Consider the following 14,942-nt stretch of genomic DNA (forward strand, 5'->3'; position numbering starts at 1 on the left):
CTGAACTGGTGACTCAGTTCTCTGAGTGCAAGAAAATGGTGCCTTTTCTGTATTTCCAACTAGTACGCCATCTTATAATAGTTCTTTTAAAAGTATAATATGCACACAGGGAATGGTGAACTTATTCAGAAAAGGTAAAGGTGCTTGAAACGTCTTTGTTCAAGCTGGATTAAGCTGCACAATTTGAGGAATAGGATGGGGGAAAGAGAAAGAAATACCGCATATCAGTTTGAATTTCCTTTTTATGCCTTCATATATGTATTGACAGAGAACCAGAGGAACTGAAGCCTCAAGAAAGGCAGCTCAAGTCTGAAATCCTCTTGACCCATTGAAGTCAATGAATTGACTCTTCATCAAGAAATCATCTCCTCTATGTGGCATTATAAATCCCCCAGCTTATTTTTCTTTTCAAGTTTACTCCAGTTGTTTTTAAGGACTATGAATATGTGGTATGAATATTTTAGGTCCCCGTAAGCTACCATCTTTCCACATTAATTTTTTCTCTTTTTATCCTGTAGGTATTTCCGTCTTCTCAGACCTGTGGCCACTTTGGATTCATAATCCCAAAGGATTTTTTAAACCTCTATTTTACAAACACTAGTAAGGATTCATTCATAGGCACAGGCTGAAAGAAGAACCTCAACTTCTTATTTATTATTATTAATATTATCACTAATATTATTCTTATTTACTGTTCTGTGAATAGTTGATCTATGAATAGTATTAGGAAGAATGTAGCACAAGTTCAGTTGTAGTGCATCCAGGTGAGTCAGAGAGGTAATAATAGAGGTGGTTGTCATTTGCATACCAAATACTTAAGACATTTCCTCAAAAAAGGGAAAATACCTTAAACTTAGATTACCACTTGAAAAAAAGAATTGTTTATTTAATGAAGCTTTATGTAAATTGTATCCTTATCAAAATCTCCTTTAATCTGTGCCCAAATCTGAGTTTCCCAAGTTTTTATTTCTTTTTAGTGCCTAACCAATCAAATCATATATTTGCAGAACACATGAAACCAACAAATACTCTTCCAGCGGAACAGATTCTTTTCCCAGAATCCACAATGAATCAACAAGTTTCAAGTGAGATCGAGACTACTTGAGATTCTTTCAGATTCAGGTTAGTCCTACAGGTCTGCTCATGCTTCTTTGAGCACCACAATTCCCAAGTGAGTCAAATATTCCCCTTCACCAGCTGTCAGCAAATTGCTGGGAGTTACTCCCTCTCATTGTGGAAGGGAGCAGAGTTTCTTTCTGGGAGGAAGCTCCAACAGCAAATGCAACACAGAGTTTGAGTGGAAGGTTGTCTCCATCAAATTGTCCCATGTTCCCCTGTCATGGAGTTTTTCCATGCATCCTTAACAAGAACTTAAGAAACTGTGTTAGTAAGACAATAGAGCTTGTGCCTGTTCTTCTGGTCATTAACAACAATGGCTTTATAATGTTATAGAATACATATTTGACTGTTAAAGAGTTAAAGAAAAAAAAAATCCTGTAAAAAATCAGGCCATCCTATAATGCCTCCTCATTGCTATAATGATATCAGTTGCAACAAGTCCAATGGCTGACCTCATTACAAGGGTTTAATTGCATTGTTACACAGTTTCACTTCTTCTCTCTGGCCTCTTTCTCTTTATGACAGCTTTAGAAAGGAATTTCAGCTTGAGGTCAAAGGAAATTAATTACTGCTTTCTTAATCTGTGCTCATCTACATTTAGAAAACTTGAGGCTTTTCACTAACATATTTGTGTCTCATTTCTGTGTAGACCCAAAGTTATAAGACTTTTGTCCTTTGTGAAAGTGCATAAATAGCCTTTTTCATACCAGAGGCCAGATTTTTTTTCATGTCATTTACAGTTGTGCACATATGGATGGATGCCAATGGAACCAATGGAATGTCTCTGCATATACATTCAGTGTGGCTGAGGTAAGGCACTTGCAGTGTATCTTTGGTTCAGACTAAGATTCATGGCAGATGCCAGGTGTTAAAAGAACCATTAACTACAAAACCAACCCAAGAACAAAGGAAAAACCAACCCAATAAGAAGTTACACTAAAGATAAGAGTCAGAAAGAAGGATCTTCAAAATTAAGTAGATACTTCCATAGAGAGAAGGGTGAAAATACATCTCTATGACACCAGATTTTGCCTGCTACCTATCTTGTGTTTTTACTAAATACATCTTTGTTCAGTTAAGGAATATCCAGTTTATATCTCCAGTGACTTGTCATCTAAATAACACTTATTGCAGCATGTCAGAAAGGGACAAAGACAGAGACACCATAACAATAGTCCTTGGTTGGAAAGCAAAAACGTGCAAAATGTGGTTAAATGCTGTTGTAGCATGAAATATAAAAATAAAAGCTCACTCATTAGGGCCTCAATTATATCCTGTAATTAGGTCATTTGAATTTATCATTGCCTCTTCCATGAACTCTGACTGGTTTTGAGAATAACTAAACTTCTACTAAAGAAAACAATGTTGTTAGTTTTCTTCCTGAGGGAACAATTTTGGAAGAGAAATTAAAATCAGAACTGTCTCTGGGATGATTTGACAGATTAATGCGAGAGGATATGTCATGCACCAAAGATAATCTGAACAGGTATTACCACCCTGTAAGCATGATCTGGTATTTTAATGTGTGAAAAAATTGTTATGTACTATGTATGTGAAAAACTACAATATAAGAAATATAAATTTTCTGCAGAACATAAGTATTTCTTACAGGTACTTTGTGGTTCTGATTAAGTCATGGAAATGTTGCTAACGACAAAAAAAATTGGTATGTTTTGAGTCCTTTGACACAGAACGTTTAATTTTTCGCAAATCTATTCACTATCTTTTGATCAACTTTGCCACCCACTGAAATTCCTGCTGCCAGAGCTGTGTGCTCTTTTTAGTTTATTAGTTACTGCCTCATTCTCCCCTTTCAAGTAGTAAGATTAGCAATAATAAAACTGCAGCTGCAAAACAAAGTAAACTCATTGAATAGTTTACCCTTCATCTAACTTGACTTAAATTCACCTCCGTTAAAAATGCCTACAAAAAGACTAAGGTTTTGCCTAAGTCACTGTTAAACCCTTACCATGAGACCTACTTGCATTAAAGTCAGTTTCATTCTCATGTTTTCCCAGTTTGTTAAACAACCCATGTACACCTTTTCCTTAATAGTTGTGTTTATAAGGCAAGCTCAGACTCAAGCCTGGGTTGTGGCCTGAACAGAAGAAACAATCAATGTAGAGACATAAAGTTCACCAAGCCATGGAAGCTGTGGTGAAAAGAGGTCCTGAACAAGCCTGAACTTCTTTGCAGTCATAAAGAGGTGTAATATAAGAGGTGGATGTGCCTGAACTAAAGCAAGTACCTTGGGTAACAGTATTGGCGTAACAGCCACCAGAACTTCAGTGTGCAGTTGTTACTCAGGTGGGCAGCCAAGGTTTTGTGGGTTCATAGTCAGTTGAGAATACGCTGGGACTGATATCTAAGGAGCTTAGACCCGAGGTAGCTCAAATCGTGCTCTAATCACATTTTTAATTTTGTGAGAGAGATCCCCTTGTAGGGCCTGGAGCAAGTCACAATGTAGCATAGTTCTCTGAACTATTTCACCAACTGGCACCAAGAGTTTTAGTGAATAACTTGTCCATGATGAATCATAGAACTCCTTCGATTGGAAAAGACCTTTATGATCATTGAGTCCAACTGTTGACGAAGGACTTCCAAGTCCACTATGTCTTGATGTCAGCTGGGACCTCCCCAGTGAGCCAGGACTGCAGGGAAATGATGAGGAGTGGCTCGGTGAGCCCTTGCACCAGCTCCCACAGTGACCTTGGGTAGATCCCATCCTGGCCTGTGTGTCTAAGAGGTGTAGCAGGCCACTGAATGTTTCTCCTTGGATTATGGGGGCTTCATTTTGCTCCCTGTCCTCCAGCTCAAGAATCTGGATACCTAGAGAACAAGTGGTCTTACTATTAAAGAATAAGCAAAGGAGTACCTCAGTCTTTTCCTCATCCTTTATCACTTTGTTTTTTCCCTGCATCTGCTGAAGGATGGGGATTCTCTTTAGACCTCCTTTTGTTGCCAGTGTATTTATAGAAACATTTTTTGTTGTCTTTTACAGCAGTAGGCAGATTAAGTTCACATTGGACTTTAGCCCTTCTAATTTTCTCCCTGCATAACCTCCCAACATCCTTGTATGTCACACTGAGGTGTGAAGGGATTAAGCTGAAAGGCCTAGTTAACACAGACATAGCACTGGTGACAGAATTAAGTGCTAATGATATATAACAAAACACTATTACATGAAATGGGATCTTTTTCACCCAGTTTTTCGATTCTGTCTGATAGAACTAGTAGAAGAAAATGAAAAACTATCCATCAATCAGAGGTCTGGCTGGGTCAGACACTTTGGTCAAGCAATGTGAGCAATTCCACCTATCTGCGCTATAATTTATTGCAAAATTAATGCCATAACATGCAAAGCCATTGTTTGAGAAAGGTAATTCTTAACCTCAGGAAAAAAAAAGCAGATTTTGTCTCATTCTCTCTCTCTATTCTTTTTTTTTTTTTTTTTTTTTTTTTTTTTTTTTTTTTTTTTTTTTTTCTGCTATTCTGACAATATGAAACCTTTTTAATAATTGGGGGTTTGAGGACGAGTCATTTCTAATGATTGAAAAAAGGACATCAAGCAGGATTCTATAGACTTTCTCAATCATTGATAAACCAAGATATACTAAGAAAAAAAGAGACAACAAGGTATTAGTTTTTGTTAAAGTTTTCCTGTTTGCAACAGAATGAATTTGAGGCTTAGTGGGAAGAATAAATTTTGATATACTCTACTTCCTATGAGAATTCTCAGGACAGCTTATTCTTAATCGGGATAAAATACAATAATTCACCAGTCCAGGGTCTTAATTGCACTGTTGCAAGGTAGGGTGACTAATGACATATTCTTATTTTTAAAATGTTTAAAATTATGGTTTGTTATAAAACAGGTCACTTATGTCTGGTATTTGATTGGCCTTGATTGCTTCGGAAAATTAAATTGTTATATTAGCTGTGAAGGTGTTCTAAGGTTTTCATTAAGTATCATACAGACCTACAGTTTCATCAGAAACTGAGTGGAAATTTAAAAATTACCCAATGACTCCAGAATTCACAGCAAACCCTCACAACATTCTGTTGTGAACCTCCTGATGGTCATTCTCCAGAGGGAGAAGCTGAGGTACACCAAAAGGATTTTTCCTTTCCTAGAGACTCGTAGATATTCCTCCAGCTGCACCTCTTATTTATTCCTTCCTATGCTTTTCTGGTGTGTGGTGTGTTCTGCTGTGCAGTGTGAAGAGGAGCAAAATCTCATAAAACTCTAGGGAACAAGAGAAGGAAAGAGCATCTCTCACCTATCCATTGCTCTTTCTCTTGGTGTGCCTCATGAATAGTTTGAAAGATGTTGAAACAGATGAGATTATTTGCCTGCTCTCTATTCCACCACTTCATTCCTCCGTCTCTTTTTCATATATATAGTGAAACTGACACCAGCAGTTGAAGGTGGGATAACAGGAGGTGGTAGAGTTGTTCCTTGCAGAGGATTTACCCGTGTTGTGTGCTGTTTCTTTGGGATTGCCTGAATGAGAATAGATTTAGGAGAGGGAGACTGACTAGAAAGAATCTGAATAGGAAACAAAGGGGTAGGGAGCAAGTGCTGCAACTCAGAAGCAGCTCCAGATAGGCTGCTGCAATACAGTATTGAAGATTTTTTTCATTGTGGGTCTCTTTACTCTGCAAGGTATTCAAACACTGTAGTGAAATAGAACTCGTTTTAGTTTTTCATTTATGTAAACTGATTTTAGGAGAAAAAGAGGTACACTGAAGACCAGGAGTTAAATCATTAGACTTTCCAGGATAACAGGCAAAAAATACAGATAACATACAACTAATCAATTCAAAAATAATTTATGATAGTTTTGCATTTTAATGCGGGTGAAGCAACCATACACAGTAGTAATGCAGTTTATATTTCGAATAATATCTCAGTAAAAAATAGAAAATGGAGAAAATAATGCAAAGATAGTGTTATTGCCAAGCCTTTCTTTCCTGTATTGTTTCTTTTAAAACTTACACTGGGGTTTCAGGCTGCAATATCTCGTGACCTGCATAAACTTGTATAGCAGCCACTCTAGTGGTGTGATTCTATTATCCAGACTTCACAACTTACCTGCTGGGAACTTCCAAGAAATGATGTTATAGCACAAGCAATCCTGTTTTCCTTTTGGTTGTGGCTTTCCTACAAATATTATTGTGGGGACCTTCAAGCATACAGTCTCCACCTGTGAGTGTGTATACATGGAATTGCACCTGAAATTGGGTACCTGTAAACACCTGCAGAACTAAGAATAGTTTTCATTTTATCTAACTAAGCCTTTCTAACACCCACATGCTGACTGCCCTAAAAGTTTGCTGCCGCAAAGCTCGTCTGGAACTACTTAAGAAGACGCGAGCATATGGTTATTACATTTCAGTGATTTAAACTCTCACCAGTTTTTGCTGGTATATATATATCCTGGTCAAGATCTGCATTTTTTCAGGATAGCATCATGGTGCAGGGATCGTGCAGTTACCTAGTGAAGCACCACTTGAAAGTCCTTGCCAAAATTCCCTGGGGTAGTTTAGGAAAAGTATCAGATCCACCCTGTGCTGTTCCCAGCAGGCAGGTACAAGTACAGGTGTTGGAAGCCCCTCTTGGAGGTGCCACACTGCCATTTGCAGGGTTCAACAGAAGTTTTGTCTTTCACAAGAGCAGTCCCCATTGCAGGGTAAGCTTCTTGCTTTTAGGTGATGCCTATTTCATCTGCTGTAAAGACACACATGAAAAAAGGGCTGGCATTAGCCACATATCCATAAAAGCCTAGCAGCCAAGAGTATTATCTTTATTCAGAAGAAGTATAGCACTTTTAAGGTTCAGAAACATATATAAAAATTGGGTTCTGAAATGGTCATTTTTCCCCTCTGCTATGCCATTATAGCGATCAGCCAAGCTTCTGCAAGGTAAATACTTTTGGAAAATAAGTGGAAATTTGCTGCAAATCAGTCCCTTTTGTGCATGGCCACAGGAGCATGTTGAAATGTTTGGACACTAATACCCATTCATTTTCTTGGCTCCATAAATAAAAGCCGCCAGCTATGTGGCGGCCGTGAAATGGTATTCTTCAGGACCCAGCAGGAAGCCCCATCCTTATTACCACTGCAGGGGGCAGGACAGGCCCAAAATAGCAAGACAACTAAATCAAGACATTTTCAATGTCTAACAAAATGACTGTGGTTTAGAGAGAAGCAAAAGGTTGGAAAAAATTGGACAGCTTTTATACTTAGCATAATACCTTTGTTAAAAGAGTTCAGATAAGAAAATCAGATCTCAAAAAAAAAAAAAAAAAAAAAGCATAGAGCATATTTCTGAATATTTCTGAATATCCTTTAAAATATGCAAAGACCTGATGGAGCCAGAGACCGAGCACAGTGCTATCTGAAAGGACATCTTGCTCAGTCATATTTTCCAAACAGTAGCCCGTGGTTCCTAGTAAGTAGCGTCTTCTGGCAATATTGTTGTTTCTTGGGTTTTGACGGAACCAAAAGCTTTGAAAAGAGACATTGTAAATTTGTCAGTAAAATTTGAAATCTCTTTTGGTTCACAAAAATGGTAAAAAAAATGACAGTACTTATATGGAGGAAAGGTTTTGGACTAAGCCCTTAATTTTTTTCTACAGGTTTACTTAATTTTTATGGGTTTCCTACACTAGGCAGTATGATCCTAGAGTTTGGCATAAAAACATCCAGAAGGGTCTCAGTCAAAATCAATATGGTGGTGTAACTTGCTGTTTTACATAGCTGAACTGTGCTGATCTGGGAAAATATTAAAATAGTTTTAAAAGGCGGACTTCGGTTAAATGGGGTATTTTAAGTGCACAGCAAATCATTTCCAGGGATATTTTGTGTAAGATAATAAAAAATTAGATTGTTGAGGTTTTAATGAATTCACAGTTCATTGCTGTACTCCAAAACTAGTGTTTCATTCTCTACAATCACACCACTAAAATAGATACGGGAGAAATGTTATTTTTATTTTATTCATTTGTGATTCTGGATATAAATTTGCTTAAACAAAGTTGAAGTAAGGATTTGCCTGACATTCACATTTCAGTGACACATATATATAAGTATATACCTATAAATTTTTATTTATGCATACAGGTTTCCACACATTTTGGGGAATTAAAACAATTACTTGGAATATCTCATTATAGGAGGAAATAGTTAGTGTTAGTGTCAAGAGAAAATTATCTTTTTACCTGAGCACTAAATTTACTTGCACTGCAGAGGAGAAATTACTAAGGTGCAAAATGTCAGAGAAAAATGAATTCATTGTATTACTGAGAATGGTCTTATAGACTAACCAAGGGCTTTTGATAATAAAAATAAAGCCTGAAAATGAAAAAAGGGGGGGCCCACAGTGACAGTGCAGTGCTGTTTCCATCTTCACTGGGATTTGAGACTTCCCCCAAGATCAAACTCCATGACCATTCCAACTTTTTTAATGTTGGCTTTTCTAACTCCACTCTGGAGTAATCCAGACAGTCCAGGGAAGTTTGTAAACATGAAAGAAGTGGCTCATATTAGATTCTCTCCTTACTGGCATAAGAGAGAGAACTGATTGGATTTATGTGGCTCAAGAAATTCCAGTCTGAAGAGTAAAACCATGATCTATGCAAAAAACAAAAAGCCTTGCATGGTCATGTGCAAGGGATTGAGACCACATATCCTTGTGCTCAGACAAGCACATATGGTGACTTATACAATCAGAACTCTGCTACAAATATGACTCCAGAAGTAAGAAAAATGAAGTCTATTTGTTCTCTTTTCTGCAGTAATTGGAAGAAGCATTAAGGAGACAATCCTGGTTGTAGCTGGTAAACACACAAGGAAGTTCCAAAGGTCTCATTATGGATGTAGAACCCAGCGTGCTCCATCCTGGAAGATCTCAGCATCGTTTCTATTTCATGTCCTGTCTGAGCGGCGCAGGTTTTACAGAAAGGGCAAGTCGTGCATCCAGTGTGGTGGTGACCATAATCTCGATCCTCATGCACTGGAGCTCAGGTGGCCTTGTGCTTCCCATCACACCAGTAACTTCAGGCACACCTTTGGGGCAGTGACCCAGATACATAAGGCTGCTGGCTGCCCAGCTGTACCTCTCACCTTCCTGACCTCCCAGGCTGAAAAAGCAAAGGATCAACCAGTCTACAAAAGAAAATGCAGCAAAGGATACACTGGTGTCGGGACTATCATTATCATAATTGGCACTACTGAAATAATTCAGACATTAAGCCTGTAATCTCTGCTGCTGTTTGTATCTGCTTCATTTAAAAGTTACAAGGCCAAAATTCATTGAAAGCAGCGGAGGTTAGAGGGAGGTAGGGGGAAAACCGCTAGTTCACTTATTTCCATTTTTACCTGCTGAGTGCCTGAAAAAATCTTGCCAAATTCTTTGAAAGCTTGTATTTGCAAAATGAATTCCAAAATAATTAACATTGGAAGTACAATTTAACAGACTTACATTTGATACATGGTAGAAATAATACCTGGAACATCTTTCTTATGCTCAGCCTTTTATGACTCAGACTTTAATGATCCTAATAAACATTAGCTTACCTAATAAAAACTCTAGTATTTTGGAGCTGGTGCACAGTATGCTAACTGCATCTGGTGTCAACTGGAGCTAATTAATATTTTTATAGGTGTCTTCTCTCCACTGTAGTTTAAACGGAAATATTGTGGGGTGCTTACATCAAAGCTGGAGGCAATTGAGAGCTGTGCTTGCTTCCCAGGCTGAACTGATAGCAAGTAGACCAATTTTTATAGGATTGTAAAAGCTGACTGTGGCTGGGGTTCATGCAGAGAAGCACTTTTCCCTGTAGCTCTCACAATTCAGCATTAATGCTCCTGGCTTGTTTGCTGCGAGGTGGCTGGTGAGATGGATGGAGGGACAGCGGACAGATAAACTGGCAAATAGTTCTGCCTAGACTTAGACAAAGCACACAGTGACCCAGACAAACCACACTTTTTTTTCCTCTCCCCCTCCTTCTAAAGGCTTTAAAAATGTGCTCTATCAAGCATTTACTTGTGGCGCAGATAAGATTTATCTAACAAGACTGGGCTAAAATGAAAAAGAAAGATGAAATAGCACAAGCGGTGCTAATATGTGTTTTGAAGCGTACCAATCGGCCAGTGCAATGTCACAGCCCTGGGCTACATTTGCAAGTGGTCGAGCATCTCCTTTTTAAAAGGTTAACCTACAAAGAGCACACAAGCCCCTCTCTATGAATATGGGCAAACACCCAGGGAGCTCCACAACAATAAGAAAATAATGACATCAACCTGACCATGCTTAAGTACATAACATGCTGAAGGTTCACGGTTGTGTGGCCTGGAACAATAAAGGAAAAATAAAGAAGCCTGCTTGGTAGGCCCCAGCTGTTATTAGCCATGCTGTGAGATCAAGGGAAGGTATGATATGGGCTGCCATTTCAATTGAGACCAGGTTAATCTCTCAATTTGTGGAAAAGAAAAACTAAAAAAAAAAAAAAAAAAAAAAAGAAAGAAAAAACAGGCAGGGAGAGAAAGCAGTGTTCACTCCACAGTGCTACATATGGGAGAAATAACAATATCCCTATTTACATAATCTGTCTTTAACCCTTTCCTAATAGAGACTTAATTTCCTAAGAATCACAAACTGCAGATTTAATTTTCCTGCCCCCCGAAATGAAATATCAAACCTTTGTTAACCATTTCCCATTGGTGCTGCCATCGTTTGTAGCTGACATCCAATGCTGCTGAGGCTTACCCAGGGGGAACCTCTGGTTGCTGCTGGAGGATCAGAACCGGATGTAAAGACCTATGGATGCCTCTGGATTTCTGTCACTAATCTGTCTCTAGCACTGGATAAATTAAAATTTGTCCTATCATTTACAGGCATGAAATATGGCAAATCATACCAAACTTTTTACCAATGCTCTCAATTAATATAGTGCAGCTTTCAAGTGAAAAATAGTCCAGTTTTGTGTGGCAGTAGTGTGTGGAGGCAATGTTGCTCTCGGAGGTGGTTTTCTGGTGTAAGAGCTTGTATTGATAGATACATTGATAGGCTCTTTCCCTGGGGCCCAGGTCGAAGCAGGACTTCCAGCAGGTCCCTCTAGACTTGGAAAACTGAAGTGGAATCACTTTAAGATTACAATTTATGAAACAATATCCTGGAGGTACTGCATTTTCCTGTTTGTAGCTTATGGTGTGTAAGCCAGTACGTGCGCACAGCCCATGAGGCTGCTGTAGATGTTTAACTTCTCCTGACTGCTGTCCTCTGCATCCACCCTCTGGAGTCAGGAGAGATTGCTCCTTCCTCCAGAGCATCTGAGCATCATGACAGGAGATGAGTTAGGGGAAAAGGAGCCCTGGAGCAAGGGCTGAGGCCACGGTGCTGCTGAGGCTGGGGAGTGGGCACAGCTCTGGCCGGGAATGCCCAGTGCATCCGAGGGAGCCAGGGGACTGTGCAGAGCCTGCCAACATTAGACAGTCATTGAGCTGCTGAGCCAAGAGCAAGCCTGAGGGAAAGGACCCCCTTTGTCAGGACACAAGAGGATTTTGCTCAGTTTTTCACTCGGTTTTCTGTGTTCCTTAATTTTTCTGAGTTTGTTTTCTATTGGAAGAGTTTGTTGGTCTCGTGCCTGGTTTATGCAAAATTCCCTGGCATTTTAATAGATAGCACAGGATTCTTGGGTATTTTTTGAAGAAAAAGATGCAGCAGAGTCATCTCAAAGCCCTGCTGACTCATCATTACAAGTCCTAAGACTGACTAAAAACTGATGCCTTATTTTCCAGGTATCCCAATGATTTGAAAGAGTTAAAATAGATGAATGAAGCAGAGGGAAAATAGGAAGGAAGTGGTGAGACAGAAAATTTGTCCCTAAAGTCCAGGTGAGCAAAATAGCCACTCTGCAGTCACTTTTCACTGAGTTACTGCCAAATTCTCTACCATCCTCGACAGGTTGATGCAACTGCAGTAGCTGTATTTATTATTTTATCTCAGATGAGCACATCTCATGTTCTTATGACTTCACATGGTAACATTCCATTGCTAGTTCATGACTTAATCACACTTTTAACTATTTAGACACAAAATATTTTCCATGTAGATCCAGATTACACTAATTTTATTTAAAAGTCTTAAAGGAAAGAATGTCAAAATTTTAACCTGGATGGGGTTAGTTTTTTTTAATTAGTATTACTGTGGTGTTTCTATTTTGAAGACTATGCCTTTTAAGAAAGTCCTGTTGGTATTATAAAATACAAATAATTGGAGATAAGGAGCTATATTGATAGGCTTATAAAGTTATTTTCTAACTGCAATAATATATATTTTTTAAAATGAATGGTCTTCTGTTACAAAGTGGAGATGGGTGGGATTTGCTTAAAATATTAATGGTGACTAACACCTCTGCATGAAAGTTTTTGGTAAAGATTCTTTAGCATTTTCATTTTGCCTGAGATCAGTGACTATGTTAAAACCTAAAAACCTACATATCCGTAGAGACGTTCCCCTTCTACTTTTTCCTGTCGTATTAATTTTTTTCATGTCAGTAAATACTGAAGTTCAAAAGACTTGAAAGCACCTGTTTGTTTCCATTTCTTTTTCAGTATTAGATGAATTCATTAAAAATATATTTCTGTAACTGTAAGGCCAAACTGGTCAAACAGTGCTTTAAACCAAAATCCTCTTCATAGACTCCTGTGTACTCATTTTTCAGAACTATTCAGCCTGTGTCTTAGATATTCCTTCTGCAGTAAATATTCTTCCCGATGGGTTCAGTAGCTCACCTCTTTACTGAATTGACAGAGCCAACTTCATCTTTGTCAGATTTATGCAGCTTTCTTGAAGAAAGACTGTGCTCATATCCACTGAGCTCTACATGGTCTGTGGCTACATCCCCCCCAGTACCCATTGTGTCTGTTCCTCAGTACTTTAAATTCAACACTTTCAGATTATAATGAAAAACTTCCCAATGTGGAGTTTGAATTTTCATTGCCTGTGTTATCAGCAGGGAACATCACTGCGTTCTAGTGCCTGAATGAGTTCTGTGAGCTACCTGTAATGTAAAAAACCTCAGCCAGTAGCAGGGATATCACGTCCTAATTAAACATGATATCCTTGCACAGACAAAAATAAATCCATAACACACCTCTTTTCCTGCTAACTAACTCTTGCAGCAAGAAGATGTGGTCCCAGTCCTGGATGTGGAAACATCTGGCATGGCTTCCTTCACCTTTGTAATGTGAGGAGTCGCTTCTGGATCTCTATTATAAATTTATGTGCAGAGAATCATTAGAAAACATTTCCTTTGCTTTGTTGGCAAATAGTTGCCAGCACACTCTAAATCATATTTTATTCACACTGCACTTTACAGCAGTGCAGCCAGGTGTTAAATAGCAATAGAGTTAGATCAAATGGCTGGGTGGTTCAATTGGGGGAAGCATGCTGAAGTTTCAGATACTTATCTGGAACCCTCCCAAAGAATGTCAGTCTGGAAACTGAGCTTAAAAAATATCATTAAAAATGCTGCTTTCTGAAGCAATCGCCTTTTTGTGACTTGTAAGGTATCTTAATGTATAGAGGTTTGAGTACCTGAAAATAATTACATAATCTTTAATCAAAGGTACACATAAAGGATTCAGGAATTGCTGACTTTTAATATTAGGTTGCTCTGTGTTACAATCAGAAGTACTGAGTGGAAAATAATCAGTAAAGTAGCCTTTAAAAATGAATGAAATTAGAAATGAAATCAGAAATTAGGAAAAGTTATCTTCTTTTAAGCAGTTTATAAAAATTTTTCTAACATCAATTTCCTTTTTTTTTTCCTGAGCTTCTCATGTATGCACATACATGATTTGAAAGGACAGCAGACTGAAAGAAGAGAATGCATCAAATTTTGGCAAGCACAGTGTTTTACTGACAGCAACAAACAGGCTTTTATCCATCATTTCTGTACTTATGAGACTTCTGGCTGCATTTAAAGACAAAAGTTCTGGCTTCTCTGAACTTGGGAAAATTCAGGTTCAGTTAGTAGAACACCCCAAAGGAGTCCTTGCTTTTGAAATCCATCAAATTTTTCCAGTAGGTGAGTTCAGAACAGAACCCAGATTTACTGAGTATAGGCTTGGAGGTCTCCAGTCTGAATTTTCTTGTCATGAAGTTTTGTTCAAGAGCAGTGGTGCTACCACATTCAAATCCTTAGCCTACGGCTTTTAGGGGGCATTTTTGCTGATGAGCGATTTTAGACTAAAACACCCTGTTTATCTATGTAACATCTTTGATTATGCTCCCAGAAAAAATGACACATTTCTGATTTCCCTCTGGGAGAGACGATTATTGCAGTGGTGAAAACAGGGTGATTGTTCCCTGCTCCCCTCTCCCCACATTTTCTCTTTGGACTTCACATAAAAATAAGATACCATTGGTGTGAGACCACCAGCTAATTTTGCATAGCCCACTGAACAGTTAGATGGGAATTGCTCTTCAGGGTGTTCTCTTTGACAATAAACAGAAGCCTCAAGTCTGTGTTTGGCTGCAGTTCAAAAAAATTACTAAGGAATCGTACACACTTATGTATATGAATACAAGCAATTGCACATTCCCATACAGTAAGCTTTGCAACCACAGTTATTAACATTTTAAAATGAGTAAATGCAAATAAAATGACTGAGTAATACATGTTATGTTAAGATCAGCTATATGAAAAGCAAAAGGATTAAAAGTTAATTTCATCCTTTTTAATTCAAGGGACATATAAATGGCATTCTGGGTAGAGTCAACTCCTCTTTTATCAGTCCTTTGATGCTGCTTT

General features: G+C 38.3%; 1 long non-coding RNA gene across 1 annotated transcript; it reads left to right on the plus strand.

Annotated features, from left to right (window-relative positions):
• The first annotated feature begins 1,025 nt into the window (after positions 1-1,025).
• Positions 1,026-9,231, plus strand: LOC120758898 (uncharacterized). Its single transcript, XR_005703059.1, has 3 exons — positions 1,026-1,122; positions 1,860-1,929; positions 8,919-9,231. It is a non-coding gene; the product is annotated as an uncharacterized LOC120758898 (long non-coding RNA).
• Positions 9,232-14,942: the final 5,711 nt, after the last annotated feature.

The sequence above is a fragment of the Hirundo rustica genome, chromosome 13 (genome assembly GCF_015227805.2).
Source record: "Hirundo rustica isolate bHirRus1 chromosome 13, bHirRus1.pri.v3, whole genome shotgun sequence".
Classification (NCBI taxonomy): domain Eukaryota; kingdom Metazoa; phylum Chordata; class Aves; order Passeriformes; family Hirundinidae; genus Hirundo; species Hirundo rustica.